This window comes from Meles meles, chromosome 15, assembly GCF_922984935.1.
Source record: "Meles meles chromosome 15, mMelMel3.1 paternal haplotype, whole genome shotgun sequence".
Classification (NCBI taxonomy): Eukaryota; Metazoa; Chordata; class Mammalia; order Carnivora; family Mustelidae; genus Meles; species Meles meles.
Window position 1 is genome coordinate 16,003,100 of NC_060080.1, and position 6,000 is coordinate 16,009,099.

Consider the following 6,000-nt stretch of genomic DNA (forward strand, 5'->3'; position numbering starts at 1 on the left):
GGACAACATCTGGGATTAGGTTTAATGACCTGGAACACGCAAGGAATGTAATAAAATTTCTGATTCCATGTCTGGGATGTGGGTACGTGGTCTCAGACATATATCAGACTCTTCAATGGCTCTATTACCCTGCCCCCACCATGCCCCCTCCCATGAAGACAGGCAACAGGGAAGGTGCTTGAATTCTTTCAGGGTCTATGGCTGTCACTAAGCAATTTGTTTCTTTAACATCTCACATACAGATGGCTGAAATAACATGTAAACCTCACTTGGGTGCCAGATTGGGGAAGTGCGGTTCAAATGTCCCACGAGAAAATGTTTTTTGGAAAACATTAGACTTGAAGCCTATGTAATGAAACTAAATCCACTCCAGTGCACAATTTTGTATAAGGCTTCCATTTTGGAGTCCAGCTCTAAATACTAGTGGAATTCAGCGTTACATTACAATTTGACTTACTACAATGTCTTGCAGCAGAGTCCAGGTATGGTAATCTTTGAATTACCTAATCAGGGTAGGAGTCAGTTGGCCTATGGAATACCTGAAAATTAAACACTATCTACCAGGGATGAGAAGGTATGCCCACTTAGAAACTCTGTTGAGGCGTACCTTGAAAACCATACGAATGCCAACAATGTCTTTGTTCTTGTGACGTTCACTGTCTTGTGATGAAAGAAGATAAAAAATAATAACCTTAAATAATTTAAAGTGGTATAATTAAGGGTATATCCAGGCCATCGTCGGAACACAGAAGAGGGACAAGCTTATCCAGCCAGGTGATGAAGGCCAGGGAAGGTTGCGACTCTATCTAGTTATAAGAAATTCAACGTACAGTTAATGCATCATGTCTTGAAGATGGCACTTTTCCTCCAAACAACTCAGACTTTCCCCAGAACCATTCCAAAGGACTTAGCTTTTCTCATAAATGCTCAATGTATTTGTTCAACTACATCCTCAGTGAATGAAAGAGAGGTCAGAACTATGCCACTGCTTTGTAACCCGAGGTCTCCTGCCTTGTCTACTGAACGAGTTACTGAATTAGTATTCCTCCCGACACATTTTTCCTCTAAAAAGCCTGTTCTTTTCGGCCTTGGAATCTGAGCCCCTACTTCTCTATATATCATTCTTCACAGATCTCTATCTAACCACTTAGACAAACAGTTTAATTTCCTTCGACATGATTTCTTCTGGACAATAAAAACAAAATTGCCATAGATAGACCTTTTTGTTCTTGTTGTTTACATTATGAAAAATTTTACCTCCCTTGTACTTGCTGTTTTTCTTCCTCATCTTCTGCACACTCCCTGGAGGTCCCCTGAATGGTCCACGCTCAGGCTGCATAAGCCTGGCAGTTATCTTCAGTACCAGGTCTCACTTCATAATGGAAAACCTGGAAATGTTTTCATTTCCTTTAAAGTTATCTGAGTCAGATGAGTTGAAAGGCAGAGAATGGGCTCTATCTGGGGTTGCTTGAAGAACTCAAGGTCCTAAAAGTGTATGTCCTCTTCTAATTGCTTGACAGAACTATTTATTTTCCACGACTTAGCAATTTATGTCCAGGACAGGGTCTGACTGACCGGACTTGTGACAAAATTAGGTTAGAAAATCTCTTAATCCTTTTATCTTTTCTCATTGGCAGTGTTCATGAGTCCATTATTCCTATGGACTAGAGAGGAACGCAGGAATTACAAGGATGGGCCCATTGAATTGCGGGCTTGGGTTATGCAGAATATCCTTTGAATGGATTCATTGTCCTACAATGGGTCTCACAGAGTGGAAGGATTTGTTGTTGAGTAAGGGCTGGGCTTAAAATTTTTTAGCTGGAGTTTGGATGCCATGCAAGGTCACTTCAATTATCTTGGAAATGAGAGTGTTAGTAACCAGTGGAGAGACTATTTTGGAATAAGATAATAACATTACCCAAAGCTACTTCCAGTTTGATAATAAATATTATTCACCAAATGATATTATCATACAGATTTTCTTGTTAGATTTGCTTATAGAGTGAATTACACCAACAGAGGTTTTAACAGCTCTGTTGAGATACAATTTCCGTACCATACAATTCATCCTATTAAAGTGTATAATTCAACAGATTTAGTGTAATCATAGAATTGTATAGCCATCACCACGATCTAATTTTAGAACATTTCCATCACACTAAAAAGAAACCCCATAACCATTAGCTATAATCAACCAATGTCCTCATTTCACCCCAGCCCTAAACAACTGCTAAACTACTTTCTGTCTCTATTGATTTGCCTATTACAGATCTTTCATATCAATGGAATCATATATTATGTGGTCTTCTGTGACTGGTTTATTTAATTTAGCATAATGTTTTTAAGGTTCATCCTGTTGTAGAATATATTAGGACTTCATTCCTTGTTATTGCTGAGTAATATTCCACTGATAGATATACATTTGTTTATTTATTCATCAGTTGTTAGACATTGGGATTATTTTCCCTTTTTGGCTATTATGAATAATGCAGCTATGCAGTGTTATTTACAAAAGCCAATACCTGGAAACAATCTAACTGTCCATGGACGGATGAATTGGTAATGAAGATGTGAGATATATATCTATATATCTATATATATATGTGGTAATCTATATACAGAGAGAGTAATACCATATAAATTAATATATATGGTAATTAGTCATAATAAAGGAAAATCCTGCCATTTGCAACATCATGGATGACCTTCAAGATGTTACGCTAAGAAAAATAAGCCAGGGAAAGATAAATACTGTATGATCTCATATGTATATGGAATCTGCAAAACAAACAAAGGAAAAGAGATCAGATGTGTTCGTTACCAGAGGCGGAGGGGGGATTGGATGAAGGCGGTCAAAAGGTATAAACTTTCAGTTATAAGATAAATAAGTACTGTGGATGTAATGTATAACATGACAACTATGATTAATACTAATGTATGGTATATATGGAAGTTGTTAGAATAAATGCTAAGAGTTCCCATCACAAGGAAAACAAATTTATTTTTCTTTTTCTCTATTTTTTTCTATTTATATGAGATAATTAAACTTATTGTGACAATCATTTCACCTTTTATGTAAGTCAAATCATTGTACCACATACCTTAAATTTATAAAGCGCTGTATGTCAGTTATACATCAGTAAAACTGGAAAAAACAATGCAGCTATGAACATTCATGTTCCAGTGTTCACATGGACATATGTCTTCATCTTGCTTGAGTATACATCTAGAAGTAGAATTGCTAGACCGGATGGTAACTTTACGTTTAACCTGCTAAGAATTGATAAAAACCAGATAGCAATGGGATTTTTTTTTTTCTAAGAAAATGTTAGGGACTGAAAGTAAAAAGAGATCAAGATTGGGACTGAAGGGGGCTATCGCCAGCCCACTTTCTAATTCATACAAGAAAGTAGGTAGATTTTCTATTTTTGTAAATTATTTCTACATGGCATGTCTCAGAAGCATGTAGGGAAGACATTGTATACATTTCACTGCTAGAGTCAGATTTGAATCTTGTAAAACTCTGTTGTCCAATATGATAACAATTAGTTATATGTGGCTTTTACAATTAAATTAGTTAAAATAAAATAACATTTAAAATTCAAGTCTATTGTTGTAGTAGCCACATTTCAAGAGCTCAGTAACCACATGTGGCTTGTGGCTACCATGTTGGGCAGTTCCCTCTGACAGGGTTGTTCTAAAGCAGTGGTTTCCATCAACAGTGTAAGAGGGTTCCCCTTTCTCCACATCCTCTCCAACATTCGTTGTTTCCTGCCTTGTTAATCTTTGCCATTCTAACTGGTGTAAGGTGGTATCTCAATGAGGTTTTGATTTGAATCTCCCTGATGGCTAATGATGATGAACATTTTTTCATGTGTCTGTTAGCCATTTGTGTGACTTTATTGGAGAATTATCTGTTCATGTCTTCTGCCCATTTTTTGACTTGATGATCAGCTTTTTGGGTGTTGAGTTTGAGAAGTTCTTTATAGATCTTGGGTATCAGCCCCTTGTCTGTACTGTCATTTGTAAATATCTTCTCCCATTCCGTGGGTTGCCTCTTTGTTTTGTTGACTGTTTCCTTTCCTGTGCAGAAGCTTTTCATCTTGATAGAATCCCAAAAGTTCATTTTCGCTTTTGTTTCCCTTGCCTTTAAAGACGTGTCTTGAAAGAAGTTGCTGTGGCCGATGTCGGAGAGGTTATTCCCTAGGTTCTCCTCTAGGATTTTGATGGATTCCTGTCTCACATTGAGGTCTTTTATCCATTTTGAGTTTATCTTTGTGCACAGTGTAAGAGAATGGTCGAGTTTCATTCTTCTATACATAGCTGTCCAATTTTCCCAGCAGCCTTTATTGAAGAGACTTTTTTCCACTGTCTATTTTTTCCTGCTTTGTTGAAGATTATTTGACCATAGAGTTCAGGGTCCATATCAGGGCTCTTTACTCTGTTCCATTGGTCTATGTGTCTGTTTTTGTGCCAGTACCATACTGTCTTGGTGATCACAGCTTTGTAGTAAAGCTTAAAATCAGGCAATGTGATGCCCCCTGCTTTGTTTTTCTTTTTCAACCTTTCCTTGGCAATTTGGGGTTTTTCTGGTTCCATATAAATTTTACGATTATTTGTTCCAGCACTAATGATGTATTGTATGTTGATTAACGTAACACAATAAAAATTTTAAAAAAATAATAAAGCAGTGGTTCTTAAATAGATGGTGATTTCAGCTCCCAGGGAAATCTGGCAATGTCTGGCGACATTTTGTTTTTCTTACAATTTGTGGAAGGGAGGGTGCTACTGGTATCTACTGGGTAGAGGCCAGGGATGATGCTAAACATCTTATGATACACAGGACAGTATTCACAACAACTAACTATCCAAAAACGTCAGCAGTGCCTATGTTGAGAAACTGTGTCCTGCACAGTGATGTCCAAACCTGGCTAGCTAGCCCTTTCAAAGAATCACCTGTTAGGCTTTTGAAAAATCCTTGTGTATGAGCCCTACCCCTGAGATTCTGATTAAGACTGTATAAAGAGAATCCTGGGATCTGTGTTGTTCAAGACCTTTCCAAGTGATTCTTCTGATTGGCCAGATCCAAGAAATAGTGTGTGAAAGTAGACTGACTCTCAGCTCTTAATTCAGATGAAAATCACCTGGTAAGCATTAGCAGTACTCCCAGAATAGATTAATGGCTCCAAGGCCATTACCCCTTCTGTTAAATTTCTTTAATTACCTATCTCTCAATTAATGGGGTCATTAAGCACTTAAGACTTGCCTTAATTTCCTTTCTTAAAAAAAAAACAAACCTTTCATTCTGTGTAAACCCAGTTTGCAAATGATTACATCTTGTTAATTATTGTACACTTTCTGTTTACAAACAGAACAAATGACCTAGAAAATGTTTGGCAGCTGTCTTTGCTTGCTGGCGTTTAATGAGAAATGGCTGAGCAGACAGGCACACTGACCCTATTGGTGGTCTGGCACAAGTCATGGCCCAGTGCTCCGGTACCAACTAATACATGGAGGTAGGATTTCATTTTCAAGGGTCTGGAGTTGCGTATATTAAGGTTAATATAATTCTGCTGAACTTAGGAAATTATAAAATGAATTAATTTTAGCTTTAAGACTCCCCCCCCCCCCATTTTCTATCATTCTGACTAAAAGGGAACAGTCCCTTCTCTCTCTCTTTTTTTTTTAATTCTTTTTATTTATTTATTTGACAGACAGAGATCACAGGTAGGCAGAGAGGCAGCCAGAGAGAGAGGAAGGGAAGCAGGGTCCCTGCTGAGCAGAGAGCCCGATGCGGGGCTCGATCCCAGGACCCTGAGATCATGACCTGAGCTGAAGGCAGAGGCTTTAACCCACTGAGCCACCCAGGCGCCCCTGAAGGCCGCCACTTAACTGACTGAGCCACCCAGGCATCCCAGAAAACAGTCCTTGCTTTTAAACCTAAAAGGTAGTAATGGAACATGAGACCTAAACGCATGTATCTGTAAGAATGTAAGAATA